This window comes from Acanthochromis polyacanthus, chromosome 21 (genome assembly GCF_021347895.1).
Source record: "Acanthochromis polyacanthus isolate Apoly-LR-REF ecotype Palm Island chromosome 21, KAUST_Apoly_ChrSc, whole genome shotgun sequence".
NCBI lineage: Eukaryota > Metazoa > Chordata > Actinopteri > Pomacentridae > Acanthochromis > Acanthochromis polyacanthus.
The window spans coordinates 7,462,690-7,471,406 of NC_067133.1; positions in this window are offsets into that span (position 1 = coordinate 7,462,690).

Here is an 8,717-nt window from a genome sequence, read left to right on the forward strand (position 1 = left end):
GTTGGACAAACAATGGAGCTGCAAGGTTCGATAAAGTCGGTCTGACCAGATTCTTTATCGATCCAGCTTGACTAATGAAATGGCCAAAGTCTGTCTAATACAGAATAACCTGCACTGTGCTTTGTGTTAATATCTTATCAAATGGTGATTAGTTACACTTCCAATCATCAGTTCAGTTCAGAGCTGCTTCACGTACAAAACATTGCATATTTCATTATTTAGAACAGCTTTTATTTGCTGCATTTGCTTATTTGTCTTGTAATACTGGCTTTTTAAAAATCTTTTATCCTTCATAAACTTTTTTTTTTAATTTATAGATCCAAAAACTGTGTTGCTCTCCCAGTTTAAATCATGATAACATGGTACTGAAAGAGTACCACTGAAGGTGCATTTTACTGCGTTAAGACAACACACAGACTTGTTGATATTGGGGAGACGAAGTCATTGGTTGTAGCTACACGACGTGAAACTCAAAACAATGCATTCTGATAGCAAGTGAAGTGACTCAGCAGATTTTGCCTTTGTCCAAAAACTTGTCCAGAATGACTGAAAGTTTTCAAATTGATTTGAAATTTTCCAAAGCAAATCAAAATTAGTCCTAAACAATTCAAACTGTGTCCAAAATTATAAAAACTTAAAATGTTACAATATGGTCAAATCACCTAAAAGACTTTCCGTCCGTCCGTCCGTCCGTCCGTCCGTCCGTCCGTCCATCCATCCATCCATCCATCCATCCTCTTCCACTTATCCAGTGTCAGGTCATGGAGACAGCAGATGAAGCAGGTCATTACACAGCAACACTTTCCAGTTCTTCCTGCAGGATTCCGAGGTGTTCCCAGGCCACATGACATATATGGTCCCTCCTGTGAGTTCTTGGTCTCCTCCCAGGTGGATTTGCCTAGAAAACCTCCAAAAGAAGTCTCCCAGGAGGCGTCCGAATCAGATGTCCGAACCACCTCAACTGGCTCCGTTGGACGCAAAGGAGCAGGAACTCTGCTGAGCTCCTTCTAGATGTCCAAGCTTCTCGCCCATAAACACCACAAACAGAATCAGAGACATGTGGCAGCCCTGGTGGAGACCAGAACCCACCAAAAATGTGTCTGACTTTGTGTGGAGAACACAAACACAGCTCTCACTTTGGTTGTACAGGAACCAAATAGCTTGAAGCCCTCAAGTCATACATCTTTTCCAAATCCACAAAACACATGTGGACTGGCTGATTGAACTCCCATGACCCCCTCAGTAGCTCTGCAGGGTAAAGAGCTGATCCACTATTCCACAACCAGGATGGAATCTGTATCGGTCCTCCTGAATCTGAGGTTCAGCACTCGTTGGGAGCCTCCCTTCCAGCACCCTAGGGTAAATTTTCCAGGGGGGACTGAGAAGTGCGATACCTCAATAATTGGAGTCTACCTTCCAGTCCCTCTTTTTAAAAATGGGAGCCACAAACCAGATGCTTCTGAACTGCTGATAGTTACTCTGGTTCAGTTAATTATCTGTGTGTGTTTTTTCTGAAAAACCCACAGCATTCTTTCACCTAACTGTCACTTTAGTGTCTGTGTTTGAAACTATCATAAATTATCAGCAAGTTAAATAACATTTTCTGATATTTTAACACTTTATTGGTTGATAATGCAGCTGTTGGCTCAGAAAACAGTTACATTTGTCTAAAAATGTGCATTTAGCAGTAGAATACAAAGGTAAAATCCTCCTTGTTTGCAGTCAAAGTGATTCTGATTGATTTGTACTTTTACTGCAGTTTCAGTCATGAATGTTAGTTTGACTATTGTTGCAGGATTTCTCACAAATATTTCAGGTTTCAGTAATAACAGGGCTGCAGATGCATCAGGACAGGATGTTAGCCTTTAAAGGTCGACTCAGTGAAACCTGCTCATCCAGTACACCTGCTTTACTACAGTTCTCTGGAAGAACAAACTTTTCTGATTGACAAACATTTGTAACACAATTAGAAGTTCTTTGGAATTTTATTTTGGAATGAAATGTCCCATTAACTCTGAACAATGCAAACAGATAGAGATTCACAGATTAAACACGTTTCTGAGGCTGTTCAGCTGATATTTTTTAAATTAAAACTATAAATTAATGCAGAAAAAAACATCTCTTTAGACTGTTAAAGCTGTTTTGATTTAGTATTTAGGGACATTAAAGCTGCCGCAGCATGAAAAAACTGAACTGATGATGTGCAAAATATTGATTTCAAAGCTTTGTTTCTAAATGTTCCAACTATGTTAACAATTTAGAACCAAAATGAACCTTTATTTTAACCATCAGACGTGTTTCCTGCTGCATTAAATGTTTAATCATATTAGTCAATATGAAAATATATTTTCATATCAGGTCTGCTTCACCATAGAAATTTACCTTTATATGACCACTTTTTAGATTGGAATTTTAGTTTATAGTTTATAGTTTATATACTCAGAAAACTACAAAATCACCAGCTGAAGAACCTCTTTATCAGAAGATGGTTGTACTTTAAGTGGTTCCTTAAAGGTTCTTCATGTTCATTAAAATAACAACATGAAATCAGACATAATTTGATTCTGGATGAATCATTAAAGCATCAGAAAACATGTTATTCAGTCTGAACACGAACCCAAAATACTACTTGTGTTCTATTGGAAGGAACCAAGTACTGCTGCAGATTCTTGCTTTTTTTCTTAAACTTGTATGTCCAGTATGAAGTCATGCTGTCAAAGTAACCAGCCAATAATGACTCAAAGACTAAATGACAAAATTAAAAGTGATTTAAATTGTCCAAAATGACTCAAAAGTTGTATGAGTTTACTCAGAACTGTCCAAATTGTCTAAAATCTGTTTTAATTTTTTTTAAAAAGGGCACTAGGTGACAAAACTTGACCAAAATGTCTTAAATGACAGAAAACGGTCCAGAGAGACAGAAAAAATGCAAAAAAAAGCAACTTGAAACTAAATTATTCCAAATGTCATGAGATGTCCAGAATGACAAAAAAACTGCCATCAATGAATCAAAATACTTTTTGCAGCTACCTCAGAAAAATTCTTTAACAGTGACTCAAAATGTTCCTGCAAAAAAAAAAAAAACACAACTGTCCAAATAGATGAAAATGTGTCCAAAAAGTGATTTGGATTTCTCCCTCACTGTAAAGAACCACTTTTGTTTAATTGTCTGTTTCTGCACTTTCCTGTTATGCACTTGTATAGTCAGGGTCCTGAACTGAAGGTGTAAACTTCTATTTTCCATTGATCCTTCTGTAAAAACCTGCTCTCTACTTTGCAGCTTGAAGAAAAATATTAATTTGTGCTCCGAGCCGCTCCCTGTTTCTGCACCTCAGTATTATCAGGTGTTTGCTAGCTGGATATCTAATCAGGTTTCATTCTTTACAAGTCTTGTTTGCACACCTGAGGCCCTGTAACCTTCACTCCCCTCACCCCCACTCATTCCTCAGTCACACCCAGATCTCAGCGTCTCATCTTTCATCGTCGAGGCTCAGAGCCAATCACGCCCCAAAGCGATTCATTGCCCATAAAACTGTAGTGAAACTGTCCCATTGCTCTGTTGTCACTGGTGAATGTGGTCGAACCCGTTTGTTCACCCAGAGACCTCAAACCCAAGTGATGGATGACTTTCACTGTGAAAACACTCTAATCCATCACTCAGCAGGGATCTGTGGCTTTGATCCACCCTGCAGACCGGACCGGTCGGTCTGCAAACCTGAACCCAGTTCAGAACTTGCTTCGTGCCAGAACCGTGGTTTGTGAAACCCTGCAGGTGTGCAGCAGCTGCACAATTACATTTGATTCTGAATTCAAATGCCATGTGAGGATACAGACGCTCTCAGTAACTAGAACACATTTTAGCCAGAAAAAACATTACTGTGCTCTCTGGTAGTTTCTTCAGTTGAATTAGTCTTCACTCTCATGACAACCTGTCATTGACAATGTAGATCATTATTTAAAGACTTGAGCGAACATTATTTCAACAGTAGCCGTTAATCTTTGGATGTAAAACAGTAAACAGACAAGAAAACCAGCTGTTAGCTGCTTGAGCTAACATTATTTCAACAATAAAAGTTAAAGGTAGCATAACAGTGGGCTGCACAGTGCCGTAGTGGTTAACACTTTCGCCTTACAGCAAGAAGATCCCTGGTTCGCGTCCTGGCTTTCCCGGGATCTTTCTGCATGGAGTTTCCATGTTCTTCCTGTGCATGCGTGGGTTTTATCTGGGTACTCCGGCTTCCTCCCACAGTCCAAAAATATGCTGAGGTTAATTGATTACTCTAAATTGCCCGTAGGTACGAATGTGAGAGTGATTGTTTGTCTGTATATGTAGCCCTGTGACAGACTGGCGACCTGGAGCCTATCCCAGCTGACTCGGGCGAAGGCAGGAGACACCTTGGACAGGTCTCCAGTCTGTCGCAGGGCTACATATACAGACAAACAATCACACTCCCATTCACACCTACGGGCAATTTAGAATGATCAGTTAACCTCAACATTTTTTTTTTTTCGAAGTGTGTGTGTGTGGGGGGGGGGCTGCACAGTGGAGTAGTGGTTAGCACTTTCGCCTTGCAGCAAGAAGATCTTTGTTTCAAATCCCGGGGTGGGCCTGGGATCTTTCTGCATGGAGTTTGCATGTTCTCCCTGTGCATGCGTGGGTTTTCTCCGGACACTCCGGCTTCCTCCCACAGTCCAAAAATATGCTGAGGTTAATTAATTACTCTAAATTGCCCGTAGGTACGAATGTGAGTGTGATTGTTTGTCTGTATATGTAGCCCTGCAACAGACTGGCGACCTGTCCAGGGTGTCCCCTGCCTTTGCCTGAGTCAGCTGGGATAGGCTCCAGCACCCCCGTGATCATAGTGAGGATAAAGCGGTGTATAGAGGATGGATGGATGGATATTATTTTTGGACTGTGGGAGGAAGCCGGAGTGCCCAGAGAAAACCCACACATGCACAGGTAGAACATGCAAACTCCATGCAGAAAGATCCCAGGCCCAGGCAGGGACGTGAACCGGGGATCTTCTTGCTGCAAGGTGAAAGTGCGAACCACTATACCACTGTGCAGCCCAATTCATCACAGGAAAGACTAAAATTTGATAGACTGCTTTTCTATGGCTCATGATTTTTTTTTGTGCCAGTTTTCATGGTCATAATGAGAGATCAGGTGGCCGATCTTAAAATAAATCAATATTGATTTTTTACAGAGCGTTAAAGTTTTGCAAGGTCAGGGGGCGTGGCTACTTGACCGACAGTCCGGTCCGGAATGATTGACAGGTCTTCTTCTTGGTGGAGCAGCAGAATCTTTTCCACAGACAGTGTTTTTGTCATTGGCTTGTTTTAACCAGTTTTCTACCTTTGGCTGATCCTACCAGCAGACACTGAAGGGACTCTGATAGTTTGGTAAGTGCTTATTTTCTTATTGGTGCCGCTTTTAATGCCCTTTATATGCAGCTTTAGTGTCAGATATAATGTGTGCCATGCACTCCAGATGTTGGTGGAGTTTATTTGTGTGTGTACTGACCAGAGAAGAGAGTTATCATCCAGTAAATATGAGCATTAATGAGAATTACGAATGTTAACCGAGCTAGCTGCTCCATCATAGCCTGATTAAAGCTAATGTAGCATTAAGCTAGCGATGTTTGTGTTGTGTTTCATGTAAACAGCTGAAGTGTGATGTGTTTGTGTAATGTGGTACATTTAGTCGATAAAACTGTCAGTGGAGACGCTGGTTCACATTAATGTAAGGTTTAGAAAACCTAAATGTGTTTAAAACAATAAGGTTAAGGTTCTGTGCTGTCAGTAGTCCTGAATATCTGCTGAGTCTCTGAAGTTAAACTAGAGAAAACAGTAAATCTACTCTATAATGATTAATGTTGTTTATTGACGGATTCACATGTTGTAGTACGTATTCCTGCAGTGTAGATTGGAAAAATAACCTCCCAGAATATGAGCAAAGTCACAATTAATAGTAGAGTTATTCCATTTAAATTGCAGCACGGATAAGCTGGATAATAAAATCCTCTCCCCTAAAGCCAGAGTGATCTTCATATACAGTCTATGGGTTAGGCTAAAGCTAACAAGATGAAAAGAACAGTTATTAGCTGCTACAAATTACACTGCTTCACCAAGAGAGAGGAAAGGAGAGGCTAATGTTAGCTGTTTGAGCTAAGTATGTGTCTAATGAACTAATAAGAGAGGACTAACAGTGGCTACTGAAACCAGGATTATTTTTGAAAAGGATATGTTACTGTTAGCTGTTGGTGCTAATATCATACCACGGAAATTCAGTGCACAGGATGTGCATCAGTTAGCTTTTTGAGCTACAATTAGTGTCTCATAACCTAATGAGAAAAGGTTAACATTAGTTGCTGAAACTGACATTTGTTTCTTGGACTGATGGCATGAAGTATTGTTTGCCATTTAAGATAACATATACTGTGCCAACAGAGGAGAAGCAACTATTAGCTTTTTGATCTTGTCTTGGTTGAGTTTAGCTGTTTGATGAAAAATGAATGTCTCAAAAGTTAATGAGAAGCAAGTAAGAAAAGTCTAATAGTTGTTATAACTAATACTTGTTGCTTGGACTGACAGAATAAGCCATTGTTAGCTATTTGAGCTAATGTGATAACACGTGGATATCTCATTTTAGCTCACAGGACAATGAAGGTTTCATTCAGAGTTCTTTATTTGCAAATCCTGATGGTCTGACACATATGATAAAGTAGAAAACTTTGGCTGCTGCTTAGCGTCACCTTACCCCGGATGCTAATTGACTCACACTGTGAGGTGGATTGATTTTTTTAGCACAACATGACCACGTTAATATGCAAATAAAAAGTGTGTGTTTAACCACAACATCAACTGAAACATCCAGTTTATAGCAGCAGGCAAACAGCAGTATTTTTGTTGTCATATCTTTACAGTTGGCTAAACTTTTGAAATGCTGATAACATTGCAACTGTCAGGGTTTGATGTTTTTAATTACAGATGTGTAACTTCAACCAGTTTTTAACCCTTAGGACTGTTGGATCAACTCAAGCTTTAAATGTCAGAGATGTTAAAGGTCTGGCTCAGGGCCAAAAAATAAATGAAACGATGAAAAGGACTCAGATGTGAAGACGGAGCCAACGATGACAGAGATAACAGTGATAGGAGTGTACTGTCAGTGGTAGTAGTGCTAACTGTGAAACGAGAGATAAAATGGCAAACAATGCTAACAGTGCTAATAGTGTTTCAAGTAATTTTTTTAATTTAACCTTTACTTATACAGGTAATCTCATTGAGACATGGGGTCTCTTTCTCAAGAGAGACCTGTCCTCAAATAACAACAACACTGAGTCACTGACAAACAACATAAAGGGACCTGTACTAGACAATATAACAATACAATATAACGCTGAGATAAAGATAGGCAGAGTCATGACAAAACACAACATAGACATCAAAATGGATCTGCAAAAGTGTCAAGCAATAAAGTTAAAAAGTAAAAACACTAAGAACAACATGTCTTATACAAATCAATGAAGAGTGCAGCACAATAATTCTTGATGTCCAAGGCTTCCACAACATTTAAAACTTTCATTGAAGCACCTACTGCACTGTATTGCTTCCTAAATCCAGACCGATGAGGAGATAAATACTGTTAAAAGTCACAAACTCTTTGATCTCATCATTCACCAGCCTTTCAAGAACCTTCGCTAAGATACAGAGTTTGGAAATGGTTCTGTAGTTGTCTAACTGCATAGGATCATTGCCTTTCAACAGAGAGAGTATGAAAGCAGATTTACATATATCAGGAATAACACTGTTTTGCACAGAAAGATTGAAAATATGTAATACTGGGTCAGCTAAATGTATTTGCTGCCAGGCACAAAACATAAAGAGGGAAGTTGTCGGGACCTGCAGATTTTTTAGTGTCTAGACCCTTTAAAGCCTCACAGACTTCCCTGACAGAGAAAGGCATGGGGGTAATAGTCTTCCTGTCCGAAGCATGACTTGTGGGGAAAATTTATCTGATTTACTGTCAGATGCTGTGTCAAACAAGGAGCTATAGGCAAGAGGGTTTCTTATAACAACTGAGCATCTGATTTATTTCACACAGAGATAGAGTCAACAATTAGATGAAGTAGCTCTGAGGAGCAAGGGTTGACAGAGAGACTTTATAGTTTGCCAGAATCTCCTAGGATAATTTAGACCATTTGTGGTCTGAAATAAATAATAATCACATTTCACTTTTTTGATGAAAGCACTACAATAATTCTGAAATTGTTGAAAGTGTAGCCAGTGAGCCTCAGAATCAGACTTTCACACAACTGCCCAGATCTGATTCCTCTTCCTCTTCTATCACAAAATATTTTCAAGCAAGGTGAGTGTCATCAATCAGTAAACAGTCTCTCCAGGATTTCGAGATTGCTGTGACCTAAAATGTCTGAATTTACAACAGCTTTTCTAAAAAAAATTGTGCTGTAAGTTGCGAAGTTTTGATTATATTTGTTGCGATGAAATTGTGGGAAACAGTGACAATTGCTCAAAAGTTGTAGATTTTTTTTAGCTTTTGGAACATGTTTCAACACTTTAATTGGCAATATTTGTTCCTAAACTATTTTTTTAACATGCAAGTTGGCAGGGAAACCAACAGGCCAGTTGCAGCCGTGAGGCAGCAGTGGTAGTAGAGGACCAGGCTTTGGGCGTGAGATCCAGGCTACAGCCGGTGA